The sequence below is a fragment of the Equus przewalskii genome, chromosome 23 (genome assembly GCF_037783145.1).
Source record: "Equus przewalskii isolate Varuska chromosome 23, EquPr2, whole genome shotgun sequence".
Taxonomy (NCBI): domain Eukaryota; kingdom Metazoa; phylum Chordata; class Mammalia; order Perissodactyla; family Equidae; genus Equus; species Equus przewalskii.
Genome location: NC_091853.1, coordinates 21,239,825 through 21,255,831, shown reverse-complemented (window position 1 = coordinate 21,255,831; position 16,007 = coordinate 21,239,825). Strand labels below are relative to the sequence as shown.

At 39.5% G+C, this 16,007-nt stretch overlaps 1 long non-coding RNA gene and 1 pseudogene across 3 annotated transcripts in view; both read right to left on the bottom strand.

Annotated features, from left to right (window-relative positions):
- LOC103547753 (uncharacterized) overlaps nt 1–16,007 on the bottom strand; it is a 168,285-nt gene that overhangs the window by 25,879 nt on the left and 126,399 nt on the right. The window lies entirely within an intron of this gene.
- LOC103547759 (charged multivesicular body protein 3 pseudogene) lies at nt 4,479–7,377 on the bottom strand (annotated as a pseudogene).

The following is a 16,007-nucleotide window of genomic DNA, read 5'->3' as shown; positions in this document are numbered from 1 at the left end:
CGTGCCACCACCTACCACTTAGAACTGATCACCTTTCTCCTTCGCACTCTTGTATAGACTTCTATCACAGCACCTTAATAGACGTCTTTGTTTTCAAGTCTATTTGTTTCCCTGTAATAATACATAAAATTGTTATAGTCTTTCCCTCATTTATTCATCCAAAAACGAATATCTTTATTCATAAACCATTTTTAAGTACTGTGTTAACCATTAGGAACACAAAGATTAGTAACATAGACTCTTTGCTCCAAAGAGCACATGCAGAGAAATGGGGAGAGACAAACATACACATACAATGTAGCAATGTAGCAAGTACCCTGAGAGTGATATTCACCATCTATTTATCTCAGGGGCACAAGGAAAGAATATCTAATTCAGTTATTATTGCCAGCACCTCATACTGTGCTTGACACATTTCCTCAGTAAGTATGTACAGCTTATTAAGTGCATCATAGTTTGTTGGGAAAAAGAAAAGCAGTGAGCAGCCAGCTCACGGAATGACCCAAAGGAAGTCCCCACTGACTCAGTCTGTTTTCCCTCCAATCTGTACCTTTTTATTCACTCAGTTTTGCATCTGGACCATCCCTTCTGGGAGCATGAGGGGCTCAAGGAAATTGCCAAAAACCAGAGCAGCTAATCCATGTTCCACCAGTAAGTTTATGGAAGTTCCTGCCAGTCTCTGCCTTAGCCTGGAATTGAAATCCCTTGTCTGAAATTGTGGCCAGGAGATGAGTGGCAAGAAATGCCTAACCAAGCCATGGCTTTCGGCTTCCTTGAGGAGCCCAGTGTGGTAACTACATCATCCCCCCCACCCCCATCCCGCTCAGAATTTGCCACCCATCAAACTGAATGGAGCCAAGACGATTTGGGACCTCCCTTAGTCCACGAGCACCTGAGGAATTTCTCATCAGAGAGATCTGTATTTGAATCTCAGCTTCACTATTTAACAAGGTGTGGCAATGACAGTCTTCAGCCTCTCTGTGCTCCAAATGCTTCATCTGTAAAATGAGAACAATAGCTTTCTTAGAGTCCTGGTGTCCACAATGAGGTGATCTGAAATGCCTCACTCACTATCTACCACACGATAATCATAAGCTCCTTTAACTGACGGCTTACTCTGGCCTAAAAGAGGAAACGGTTCCTTTTCTGGGGTTTGTCTTTTAGGCTTTGCTGTTTCATTTTTCTTTAATGCTGCTTATGACCTCTTCTACCTCTCCTTGGCTTAGCATTTATCTTCTCTTCAAGACAAATTTAATAAATATTGAATTCAACGTGGTCATAAACACCCCACCATCAGTTACAGTCCTTTGTGATCTAACTAACCAGACTAGATGAAGAGGATTTAGGTTAGACTGACCACTCTAGCTAGCCTGGAGCTAGCATATGGCTAAATTCATTGCTGATGCTCTAAATTCCAATCTTGCCACCACATACTGACTTACCTACCTGAATCCACACACTGCACCTGTGATTCTACTCAGCCCTACTACATCTCTTTTCTTTCTTCACCACAAATGACTCAAATTAGTTCAAATATATCACCAGCACCGAGAAAGGGGAGACTGAAATGGTTTCTTCTTATGGCCCTTTATTAAAAATAATTTACATCTCACTTTGTAAGAGGAGGCAAAGAGCAAAGAAAGACAATAAAGTGGAAGAGGCAGAAAATAACAGAAAATCGGAGGTGATGTCATCAAGATGGTGACACAGATCATTCCCACCTCAGTCCCTCTCACAAGACCAACGAGCAACGACCCATAGACAAGACACCATTATGAAAATCCCAGAACCTGGAGGTGAGGCTGAAGCACTTCCTTGGAATTTGCTATTGGATACACATATAAAAAAGATGTGAAGTATAACATCAATAACCTAAAATGTGAGGGGAGAGAACTAGAAGCACCGTTTCTATAAACTATCCAAGGTAATTTGTCACCAGCTTAAAATGGATGTTATAACCTTAAATTTGTTATGTAAGCCTCATGGTAACCACAAAGGAAAAATCTATAATAGATACACCAAAATTATGATAAAAGAGTCAAAGTATACCACCACAAAAAGTCATCAAATCACAAAGGAAGACAGCAAGAGAGGAAGCAAGGAACAAAGGATCTACAAAACAGCCAGAAAATAATTAGAAAAAGGCAATAGTAAGTCCTTACCTATCAATAATTACTTTAAATGTAAATAGATTAACTTCTCCAATCAAAAGACATAGAACAGCTGAGTAGATAAAAACCAAGATCCAACAATATGCTGCATACAAGAAATTCACTTTAACTTTAAGGACACACATAGACTGACAGTGAAGGGACGGAAAAAGATATTTCAAGCAAACAGTAACCAAAAGAAAGCAGTGGTAGCTATACTTATGTCAGATAAAATAGACTTTAAGCTAAAAATGGTCACAGGATACAAAGGAGTTCATTATATGGTGATAAAAAGATCAATTCATCAAGAAGATATAATAATTATAAATATTTATGCACCCAACATTGGAGCATCTAAATATCTAAAGCAAATACTAACATAACTAAAGGGATAAATAAACAGCAATACAATAATAGTTGGGGGCTTTAATACCCCACGCTCAACAATAGATCATCAAGACAGAGAATCAATAAAGAAACAGTGGATCTGAACACTATAGACCAAGTGGATGTAACAGACTTATACAGAACACTCTATCTAACAGCAGTAGAATACACATTCTCAAGTGCACACAGAACATTTTCTAGGATAGATCATACGTTAGACCACAAAACAAGTTTCAATAAATTCAAGAAGATGGAAATGATATCAAGTATCTTTTCCAACCACAATGGTATGAAACTACAAATCAACAACAGGAAACTGGACAACAGCTGGAAAATTCACAAAAACATGGTGATTAAACAACACACTCTTAAACAACCAATGAGTCAAAGAAGAAATCAAGAGGGAAATCAAAAAATACCTTGAGACAAATAAAGATGGAAACACAACATACCAAAACTTACAGGATACAACTACAACACTTCTAAGAAGAGAGTTTATAACTATACACACATACATTAAGAATAAGAAAAAAGATCTCAAGCAACCTAACATGGTACCTCAACAAACTAGAAAATGAAAAACAAACTAAGGCCAAAGTTAACAGAAGGAAGGAAATAATAAAGATTAGAGCAGAAATAAGTGAAGTAGAGAACAGGAAAACAATAGAAGAGATTTACAAAACTAAAAGTTAGTTCTTTGAAAAGATAAACAAAATTGACAAATCTTCACTTAGGCTAACCAAGAAAAAGAGAGAATTCAAATGAAATTGTAAGTGAAACAAATTATAAATGAAAGAGGGGACATTACAACTAATACCATAGAAATACAAAGAATCGTAAAAGACAACTACAAACAATTATACACCACAAATTGGATGGCTTAGAAGAAATAGATAAATTACTATAAACATACAACCTTCTGAGACTGAATCATAAAGAAATAGAAAATCTGAATCGACCAATAATGAGTAACGAGATTGAATCAGTAATCATAAACCTCCAAAGAAAAGTTCAGGACCAAATTATTTCACTAGTGAATCTTGTCAAACATTTAAAGAAGAATTAATGGCAATTCTTCTCAAATCCTCCCAAAAAGCTGAAGAGGAGGAAACACTCCTAAACTCATTCTATGATGCTAGCTTTATCTCGATACCAAAGCCAGATAAGGACACTACAAGAAAAAAACTATAGGCCAATATCTCTGATGAATACAGAGGTAAAATTCTCAACAAAATACTAGCAAACTGAATTCAACAGCATGTTAAAAGGATTACACACCATGATCAAGTGGGATTCATCCCTGGGATGTAAGGATGGTTCAACTTATGCAAATCAATAAATGTAATCCATCACATTAATAGAATGAAAGATAAAAATCATATATCACTTCAATATATGGAAAAAAGCATTTAAAAATTCAACATCTCTTCATGATAAAAACTCGCAACAATTTGGGTATAGAAGGAACATACCTCAACATAATAAAGGCCATAAATGACAGGACCACAGTTGACATGATACTCCATAGTGAAAGGTTTAAAGCTTTTCTTCTAAGATCAGGAACAAGACAAAGGTGCCCACTCTCACCATTCTTATTTAACATAGTACTGGAAGTTCCAGCCAGTGCAGTCAGGCAAGAAAAAAGAAATAAAAAGCATCCGGATCAGAAAAGAAGAAGTAAAATTGTCTCTGTTTGCAGATGACATGATCCTATATAGAAAAAACTCCAAAAACTTATTTTTCAAGTGTTAAAGCAGAAATTTATTAAAATGTATTTATAAAATGTTTTACAGACCAAAAAAATGTACAAAGTCCTCAACATTCAAGCAATCAACTCTATTCTCAGAAGTGCTTTGAGAGAAGACAGATTTCTTTGCCCTCTCCCTAAAAAGATACTTCTGTTTATATTCCTGCAAATGATGCATTTATTACACTACCTCTTATAAGAACGATCCCCTTGAGATCCCAAAATCTCTGCAGAGAGTAAAGATATTAGCAAAGAATCTCTTCCACAATGCCATGCCCCATCACAGAGGCATAATGTAAGAGACACATTAAATGGTGGTTGCATCAGAGAAGTGTGTATAGCCAGTCAGTAGGCTATGAGAAGAGCCTGAGGGCCTAGCTGGGCAGGCCTTAACTGTGGAGCATGGCATAGCCTACAGGGCCTCTCTTCATCATCTGAGGTGGCCATTGCTTCTGGAAGTTCAGTCTCCAGAAGTATGTCGGTCACATTACTAGGTGGTCTTCCCAAGGCCCCTGCTAAAATTTCAAACAGAATTTTATCAATTTCCATTTCTGCTGCTTTTTCCATATCGTCCTGATCACGCATCCTTTTTAAAGTGTTCTCTAACATCTCTTTAACTTATACATGGTGGCTTGAATTTATGGGATCTTCACAAGACTCTGAATGGCCTTCATTGCTTCTGTGCTCTTCTGCAGGGAATCAGCCACTGGGAAACCATCAGCTGGTTCTTCATCCCCATGAGCGTGGAGTTCATGCTAGCTTTGAATGCATAAACTTTGCTCACAGTCTTCCTTGACCTGATCATCTCCTTGGCCAGAACCACACAGACATCCTGTCGGTCCTTCTTGACAGCATCTCTTACAGAGAGTTTCATGTTTTTTCTTCTGTTTGGATACCTCTTATTTGCCAGCCAAAAACTCTCACTTGCTATCTTAATCAACAAAATTAACACACACAAACCCATTGCATTTCTATACACTAAGAACTATCTGGAAAAGAAATTTTAAAAAACCCAGGTTTATGATAGCATCAAAAAGAATAAAAATACTTGGGAATAAATTTAACCAAGGAGGTAAAATATCTGCACACTGAAAACTACAAAACACTGATGGTAGAAATTGAAGAAAACACAAATAAATGAAAAGATATCCCATGTTCATGGATTGGAAGAATTGATATTGTTAAAATGTCCATGCTACTCAAAGTGATCTACAGATTCAATGCAATCCCTATCAAGATTCCAATGGCATTCTTTACAGAAATAAAAAAGAAAATCCTAAAATTTGTATGGAACCACAAAAGACACTGAATAACCAAAGCAAACTTAAGAAAGAAAAACAAAGCTGGATGCATCACACTTCCCGAATTCAAATTGTATTGCAAAGCTATAGTAATCAAAACAGTATGGTACTGGTATAAAAACAGACACATAGATCAATGGAACAGAATTGGTCTGGATTCTCAAATCCAGAAATAAACCTATGCATATATGATCAATTAATATTTGATAAGGGAGCCAAGAATACACGATAAGGCAATGATAGTCTCTTCAATAAAGGTGTTGAGAAAATTGGATTTCACATGCAAAAGAATGAAACTTGACCCTTATCTTACACTACTTACAAAAATTAACTTGAAATAGATTAAGACTTAAATGTAAGATCTAAAGCTGTAAAAGTCCTCGAAGAATCATAGTGGGTAAGCTCCTTGACATTGGTCTTAGCAATGATTTTTTGGATTTGACAACAAAAGCACAAGCAACAAAAGCAAAAATAAATAACTACATCAAACTAAAAAGCTTCTGCACAGCAGACGAAATCAAAAAAATGAAAAGACAACTTACAGAATGGGAGAAAATACTTGCAAATGATATATCTCATAAGGGGTTAATGTCCTGAATATATAAGGAACTCATACAACTCAACAGCAAAAACAAAAAACAAACAAACAAAAACACAAATAACCCAATTGAAAATGAGCAAAGGACCTAAATAGACATTTTCCCAAAGAAGATACAGAAGTGGCCAACAAGTTCATGGAAAGGTCTATTACTTTCATCACATCACTAATCATCTGGGAAATACAAATCAAAACCACAATATCACTTCACACGTGTTAGAATGTCTATTATCAAAAAGACAAGAGATAACGTGCTTGCGAGGATGTGGAGAAAAGGGAACATTTGTACATTGTTAGGGCAATATAAATTGGTACAGCCACTATGGAAAACAGTACAAAGATTCCTCAAAAAATTAAAAATAAACTACCACATGATTCAGAAATTCTACTTTTCAGTATACATCCTGAGGAGGAAGTGAAATCACTGTCTTAAAGAGATATGTGCACACTCATGTTCATTTTAGCATTATTCACAATAGCCAAGACATGAAAACCACCTGTGTATCCACTGACAGGTAAATGGATAAAGAAAATGTGAGACAGATAGATAGATAATGAAATACTATTCAGCCATAAAAAAGAAGGAAATTCTGCCATTTGCGACAACATGGATAAATCTTCAGAGAATTATGCTAACTGAAATCAGAGAAAGACAAATACTGTATGATGTCATTTATATGTGGAATCCCAAAACACCAAACTCATAGAAACAGAGAGTAGATTGGTGGTTGGCAGGGGTGGTGTGGGGGGAAGGGTGAAGGTAGTTAAATGGTACAATCTTCCAGTTTTGTGATGAATGATTATTGGGGACCTAATGCACAGTATGGGGACAATAGTTAACAGTGCTGTACTGTATGCTTGAAAGTTGCTAAGAGAGTAGATCTTTAAAGTTCTCACCACAAAAAAAAATGTTAACTATGTGAGGTGATAGATGTGTTAACTAACCGTATGTTGTAATCATTTCACAATATATACATATATCAAATCATCACATAGTACACCTTAAACTTACACAATGTCATATGTCAATTACATCTCAATAAAGATGGAAAAAATTCAAATGAATATAAACAAGGGGGAAAAAAGAAAGCAGAAAATCAATAAGGCAAGAAAGCAAGAGATATATTCCATATAAGTCTGTACCTTTTCCAGGACAAGGTGACAGGAGCCAGAGAGCTTGCTATTCCTCTCCATGACCTCAAACACAAATAACATATTACAAGTCATCTCCTCTGAGAGACCAGAGAATCGCTGCCTCCAACAGGAACTGGATTCCCCACTAATCTCTGAGACTGTACATTTTTGAAACTATTCCTAACAAATCATTGAATTAATTTCCTTTTTATTTCCTTATGAGAAAACCAAATTACTAATATTACCAAAATGTTCTCCCTCACTGGAAAATCCCCCTGATTCTAGTGTTTGAGTTTTTATGACTCCATTTGGAGTTGGCTTGAGGAGATGTGATTTTTTTTAAAAGACGAAATATTCAGTACTAAAGTCGGTCTAAGCATTCTACTCTCTGTAGGCTAATATAAGCATTTTTTTCATTCTCAATTCCTTCTCTCATCTTTTATTCACCCTCTGCTTTCATAGTGCTACTTTCCATACAGCGTTTTTCATCTTCAAAAATGTTTACAGACTTTTCAAAATAAATCTTGGTCTCCCAAATACAAACCCTGGGGCTCAGATGGACCATTTGGGGGTAACTCTTCAGCCCCACACCGAAGGTCAAAACTTTACAAACAGCGCTGGCTTTACAGGCTTCTCTGAGTACAGGTGACAGGAGATGGGGCTTGCAGATAAATAAAGGATTTCATTTCCCCCTCTTTCTTCATCTGCTCGGGCTGCTATAACAAATACCACCACGACTGTGTAGCTTAAACAACAGGAATTTATTTTCTTGTAGTTCTGGAGGTCGGGCAGTCCAAGATCAAGGTGCCAGCCTCTTCTGTTTCTGCTGAGAGCTCTTTCGCGGCTTGCAGACAGCCACACTCTCGCTGTGTTCTCACATGATGGAGAGAGAGAAGGAGCTCTCTGGTGTCTCTTCTTATTAGGACACTAATCTTCTCAGAGCAGGACTTCACCTTTACAAACTTGTATAACCTTAATTACTTCCTTCCTCCATTACAGTCACATTGGGGGTTAGGGCTTCAACATATGAATTGGGGGTTGGGGGGGGGTGGGAAGGAGGAGATGATTCAGTCCATAGCATCCCTGAAAAAGCTGTACTACAAAGTCAAAATGGACAAAAACACAGCAGATGTCCATTTCTTTAAGTCAATTACCCAGCGGCAGAAATTAACTATGAAAAAGACTTAGCAAGTTGTATCATCCACCACTACTCCTTCTGCCACTTGGGAGTTGATACTACTTTCTTTCATGCTTCAAAGCACTTTAGGAGGGTTCTTTTGCTCTGTTGAGTTCTGACTCTACAACCTTGGTACTTGACACTGTCTGGGAGCTTTAGAATAGACTACATGTGCTCCTTCCGCCCACCATGCACACCTCCCTCTCCACTGGAACAGCTAAAAACCTTTTCATGGGACAAGCACCTCTCCTTGGGTGCCTTCCATTTTCTCTGTCTTCTCTGGGGGCCCACGTGCCATGCTTCTTTATCTCAGGCTGAAATCTCCACTTTCACCTCTCTTGCAACCCTCCTAGATGTTGGAGACCATCCGATCCCTCTGCAAAGTGCCATCCAAGAGCTGGCTACCTGGTCCACTGCAAATCACTGATCCTTGGCCTCCCAGCTCTGGGTAATGCATCCACAATCAGCCTCTGCTGGCACAGGAGAGCTTTGCCTCCTTCTGTGTGGTCTGCCTTGCAAGCAGAGCTGTACTAGGCTCTGCTTTAAGAGGGCTTCTCCATCTTGGTGTGATCTTCCACATCCATCACTATAGCAGAGTGGAGGTAGCTGGTTTGGTTACAGGAAGTGTCATTGGATGCCTGCAAACTCCTCATCTTCTCCAGGCCCCCTTTCCTGCAGGGAGCTGAGAAAATCTGAATCCCTGCGATCTGATTGGATGATGAGAGAGTCTGGCTGTCAGTCACTCCTCCCAGGCTTAAGGGAACTGCCTATTGGAGCTTTCCCTTTGGTGCCTGGCATGGAGCCACTCTAATTCTGTGGACCCCTTTGGAGGAGATAAAACTATGCTCAGGATATGGTAGTTATAATGTGTTGGGTCACTGTTAGATACTTTTCCTAAAGAACACACTATAAAGGAACAGGAAGCATGAGGAAAGAACATAGGAGATCTTAAAATGGAGAGGTGCTTTCATTCTTCTCTTTACTGCCTCTAAAGAAAACACATACTCACTCACTCACTCACAGTTTCTATCCATACCATCAAATTAGCTTCATATTTTTCCTTCTTTCTCTCTCTGCCCCTCTCCCTTTTCTCCCTCTCTCTCCCCTTTCTTATTTCCTTCCTTCCTCCCATGGCCTCAGACCAATCACCAAGTGCTTGCTCTATATGCTATAATCTGCTTGTTTTGCATGATTTTTACTAAAGTTATACTCATACAAAATCTAAGTGCTGAGGCAAGAATTAAAATGCAATCAGTTAAAGAAACATCTTAAGTGGACATCCCCTTAATTCAACATTTTATTTCTTTTTAAGGAAACACATTACATTTAAATCAAGTCTGTAGTGCCAGCATGTGGTTTAATGGTCTTGGAGTCTGTGGTCTGGGTGGAATCCCAGCTCCTCCACTCCTAACTGTGACCTTGAACAAGTTACTTAGGTTCTCAAAGGCTACACTTCTTTACCTCTAAAAATGGTGATAAGAACACTAACTCCTTAGGCTATTGTGAGGCTAATATTAATCAACACACACAAAGCACTTCTAAAAGGGCCTGGCATCCAGTACGTGTTTAACAAATATCACACATTATTATTATATTAGGCTTAAGTTTTTTTGAATACCTGTTATGTGCCTAGAACTTTGCTAGACAGGTGAGGTGTGTGGAACATGCTAGTTACTGTTGACTGACTTGACTTCTTCTCGAATTGCTTAACCCAGGTGAGTTTTTCAGAGTGGTATGGACAAAGCCTTGCAGGGCACCCACGGGCACCCCAACTGTGAGGCACGGGATACCAGAGTCTCTGAGATATCATTGTTATGACTGGTGGCTGTCATTTTGAGAATCTGGGATTTCTTCCAATTGCATTTAAGACTCCTCATGAAAACCTGGTAGAGAACACTGTGCAATAATCTCTCCTCGTGAAGCAACACTGTGATGTGCTTATAAAAAATAATGGACTTTAATATAGCTACACCTTCCCATTATTTTCAAGGGCAGCCTTGATTCCTTCTATCTTTCCATGTTACAACCAGGAGGAAGATAACTTCACCCAGCCTCCTCAAAGCGTAACCCCAATTACAGTGGTCTAGGTACAGTAGGAAAGCAATAAATGCTTGTTGAGTGCAACCATTAGTCTCACAGGCAAACTGAGGCCACACATTTCCAAACGAACCAGGGAATCATTCATTGTTTCTCTGTCCCAATGCTCCTCCCGGAAGATGGCTCATATGCTTGCTTCCATCTCAACATTCCTTCTCTGGTAGAACTCCTCTTGCATTCCCTCAGTGATTGCTTCAATATGCAGCAAGAAGTGCAGTCCAGGCAGCCTCTGGGCCCCCTGGTTCTGCTCAGGAATATTCCCACCGACACATCAGCTACCTCCTCACTGATATACATCACATCAGAACAACTGCCTACCAATTGATAGGCCATTGGTCTCTCAAGGGTTTAGAAAAATGAACAGTAGCTTCTTCTTTCAAAAATATCAGGGACTCTTGGCCAAAGGTCATGTTGAAATGCTTCTTGACAGATAGGCTCTATAGGCAATTAACCTTCCTTCCCTCCGAAACTACCGTTCCTCACATCTGCCAAGTTGTGCATATTCACAGAGCACTCTAACACCAGTCATTTCATTTCATCTTCACAGCTAGCAGGTACATCAAGCAAGATGTGCATATCAATATTAATGATAATGATAATAATTGCCATAACAAAAACTTTTATCAAGAGCTTACTTGGTGCCAGTTACTGTGCCAAATGCTTTGTATGGATTAGCTTGGTTGTCATTACAACTCTGATTATCCCTGCTGACAAATGAGGAAACCAAAGCTCAGAGAGAGAAAGTAACTTGTTCCCATTTTACGGATGGGAGCGCTGGTGATTAGCCCCAGCGGTATTCCCAGGTGTAAAACCAAGCTCTCCAAGGCCCTTTCTAAGGCACCATGATGTTTTTCAGCATCTCCAAGTCACACATGGGGTCTGAGACGATTTTGGTGCTGCTTTGGGGGTTCCCTGTCCCAGCCCCAAAGCGGTCAGTCACAGTGGTCAATCAGTTGTGCTTGCAGGCCACGGTTTGTGCACAGACACAAAGATATCTCATAACCAAAGGCAAAGGGCATGATCCCAGTTGGAAATGACTAACAGGGATCCTTTGCTTCTTAGGCGAGAGCTTGAATCTATAACTAGTTACCGCCAGTTCCACTGGCATGCTGTCTACATAATGCAAACCATGGCATTTGGCAATGGCTCTTAAATTTGGCACACTCTACACTCCTCCTGGACCCACGAGATAACATAACCAAATGTTTTCTGATGCTGTAAGAAATGAGTGTTTTGCAGGTAGGAGGAAATGCAAACATCATCCCTACAGGGGGCTCGCTCCATCCAATCCCAAGGGCAAAATGGCTCACTCCCTCCCGACCCTTCAAAAGGTTAAATGTGAGCAAGGGCCCAGATAAACGGTCACAATGCAAACAAAGTCATGTAAATAAATGCATCTCTGATCTGTGCGGGCTGGGGATGCCAAATATACCATCTGCACCGTTTCTCATGATGAGTTAATTTTTTTTTCCTGCATGTCCCAAGCAAAGAGAAGATGACCATGTTTATGCAGACCAAGGCATACATCATTTGACATTCCTGGAAATTTTTTTGTAAATTTCAGATCCACAGAGAATCAGTAGCATTTGCATTTTTCTAGGTTAGTTGAAGTTGGAAGAAAGAAAGGATCTCAATAGAAAGCAATTGGGCCTATGTGCAGGGCATGAGAGAGTACTTGCAATTTATTGTGATTTTTAGTGGGTTCTAGTTGCATCTGCAGTCTAAGACTCCTCATCATGTCCATTCATTCATTCACTTAGCAAAAGCACTATTTGCATCTAATTACGTTGGGAGCTGTGTTAGGTGTCATGGATGCAAACATAAGTGAAATGTGATGCTCGACTTGCAGGGACATTCCTTGTGCCGCGAGAATTTGCTTGGCACAATTTATGGATAACTTCTTGAAAACCAAAAACTAATAGTCTGTAATCAGAATCACATGTGGAGCTCCTTAAAAATACAAATGGCCAGGATGTAGTCCTCTAATTACCTATAGATCTAAGGTAGGGCTCAGGCATCTGTATTATTTTTTTAAAACAACAATGAAACTTCTAGGTCAAGGGTCTGCAAACGTTTTCTGTAAAGAGCTGGATAGTAAATATTTTCAGTTTTGTGGATTATATAGTTTTTGTTGCAACTATTCATCCCTGCCATTGTAGCACGAAAGCAGCCATAGATGATACGAGAATAAGAGGCGTGGCTGGGTTCCAATAGAACTTTATTATTACAAAAACAAGCAGCATGCTGCATTTAGCCTGTGGGCTGTAGTTTTCCACCTCTTGTTCTAGATGATTCTTATGGGCGACTAGACTTGAGATCTGCTTGTCTAGAAAATATTGCGACTTTGGAGGGTGTGTGACAGGCCCCACCACAGATATGAAGTACAGTAATACTGCTTTCCCCGTCCGCATTATAGTACAGAAACTGTATTTTATCATTCCTTCAATGCAATCTATGCACGCTTTTTGAATCTGATCAAATACTTTTCAGAGATCCATATTTAAGTGCCATTCTCATTGGAGGTAGGGAGTTTTACTGGATACACAGTCTAAATCAAGAAATCAATCTACAAACTTTCTAAGTTTTTCTGAGGTCAGAAAAAAATGGATATTTCTGTGATTATTAGACATATCACTGCATCTTATGGTCTGCTCTAGAAAAAAGAGAAATATATATCTCTTGGAGGAAAGATGTTAAATTTCAAGAGTAGTTCTAAGCTCTTAATTTATATATTATTATATTTTATGGACTTTAAGGAAAACAAACCAACTTTTGTCCATAAACTCTGATATTCTTTCAGTTCTAAGATTTTGAAATATATTTAGTGCTTATTGAAGAGAAAATTCACTTCAACCAATATTTATGAAATAACAACTTTGGAGCTAATATTCCATCTCTTGCATGATACACAATTTTTGTGGGAGATGCAACAGAAAATACCTATAGCGTAAGTGATAAATGCTATAGTGGGGGGGCAGAGTTATATGAGTGATTAATTCTTCTTGAGTGGGGATAGGGTGGAGGAGGTGGAAGGAGGAGAGAGCACTAGGGGAGTTCAGGAAGAGCCATAGAGAGAAGTTGGCATCTGAGCTGGGCACCAAAGGATGAGTAGGAGTTCTCCATGCAGGGAAGGGGCAAAGGAGGGAATGTTTTTGATCAAGGGCATAGAGTCAGGAAAAGCACATATGTTTAAGGAGTGATGTCTAGGCTACTCTGTCTTGAGTGAAAGATGCCTGTGGATAGAGGAAGAAAAGGAGAAGCTACAGCCTGAAGGGTAATCTGGGGTCAGACAGGGAAGGCATGGTTGGTAATACTAAAGCTGTGGGATTTCTGTTAATAGGCTAGGGAATACTGTTTACATTTTAAAGAAAGGAACTGACCTAATCTTCACTAAGTTTTAGAAAAAGTATACTGGGCTAAGAGCAGAGTGGGCCTTGAGCCTGTCAAAACGTTCATAATTTGCCCCCAAAACAGGGGTGGTGCAACCTTCCCTCAGGGAGCTAAGCAAACAAATTCCCCAAATGACAGGATCCTGGGAAAGTGCACCCAGGGAACAGGCCCTCAGCACCCCATTCCCCTCTAGGAGAGGGCAGGGCACCCACTGGGGCCCGGGGTCCTGCTCTGTCACCTACCTCTCTGACAGCCACATATGGAGGAAAAAAACATTACAGAGAAAGGAAAACAAAGAAACCCACAAACTCAAATCTTCCCAATTGTCTGAGAAAAAGACTTTTTAAACACAGACTTCTATGAGAAAGACCGGAGCTGTGGCGCACACTCTTTCTCCATTCAAACCCACTCCCAGCCACCTCCACAAATGTCCTCAGTTTGTGGAGAGAACAGCATTCGCCACCAAGGCTTCACCACCAAAAGGCTTCATTGTTCTTCGAGCTTTACGTTTTTAACATCCTCTTTAATGAAACATGCCCTTAGGTTTATGTATGAAGCAAAAGCTTCACTGTCCAGTCCTATCCTAAATACGACATGCTTCTGTTGTCTTGACTCTCTGTCCTGTCCGTGTTCAGCGCCCCGGTGAAGCCGACGTCCCGTCCATTTCCCCGCACTACCTTACTGTTCCTTCTGCAGGGCAGCTGCCCCCACCTCTCCGAGGGCCTCAGTTGCCCTCTTTGCACTTCCCTCTCTCTCTAATGCATAGCAGTCATGGGACTTCAAGGAGACCGAGAGGCTGCCCCTCAAGGAGACGCAGGGAACTCTCTGCTGGAAAGGAGGGCCAGGTGAGGGAAGCTCCTGAGCGGAGCACAACCACGGCAGGCAGGCAGGCAGGCAGGCAGGCAGGCAGGCACTGAATTAGGGCTTTTAAGGAGATTCTTTCAGGAAGCATTTATTGACCATTTGCTGTGTCTGCTACAAAATCCTAATAAAGCCCAGCAGTGACAAGAATTTGCTCTGCAGCATCTACTGCTCTATCATGGCAACTAAGAGATTTTTCTGAAATCATGTAAGAGGAAGAATAAAAAAACCCTTCCAGGCCACGAAGGAACCATTTCTCCCTCCTGATGGTCAGCAGTGTCTGACAGGGTTGACAGAGGAAAGGCAGTTACCCGGAGAGCAAGCTGCTGGTCTAAGGAGACAGCAAACTGACAGAAGCATGTGCGCACTTGACTTTATTTCTGGTCATAAAGCAACCAATAAAACAGCAATTTTTTTCATTCTGCTTTCACAATCATCTTTCTTCCCTGTTTCTAAAGTTGATTTGATTCCCATTTAGCTATAAGCCAAACAGAGACCTCAGTCCACTGTTTCTCAGTTCATTTTCCATCATGTAATTTTATTTTAAATTTGTAACCAAAATCCTTCTTTGCTTGTAAATAATTCAGTGCTATTTACACTTATTTAAAAAACAAATAAAAAGAGGCCACTAATTATCAATATTGTTTGATTTATACCATTTATGGCAAAAGATCCTATTACTATTGATTTTCATTTTTCATTTTTTTCATTTTTCATTATTTAAACATAGCTTTTAGCTCTTTTTCTTTTGAGGACTAGGTTTTCATAACTGAGCTTTGAAGAAAGAGTGAAAACTCTTTGGATCTAAATTAGGGGAAAAAACTGAAATGTTAAGTACTAAGCTGTGGTCCACTATTGCCCTTATCTTTAATAATGGAAATACAGTTTAGAGCACCACGCAAAAGAGCATCCTTATATTTTTAAATTGCAAGTGTCCAATTATGTACAAGGGTCAAGGCAGAATTGATCTGAAGGAGCTCAATTTTAAAATCCCTTTAAAAATCAGGGCAAAGGATGCTGTATTATTAAACTAAAATGTTTAAAAACGAAAAGTATTATGCGTGCCGCATGCTGGAAGATCAGATTTTTATTAATGCAAGTTTTAAATGCTGATTAATCCTCTCGAGAGTCAGTTTCCCAAAGCATTGGACTGTATTCAAGTCTT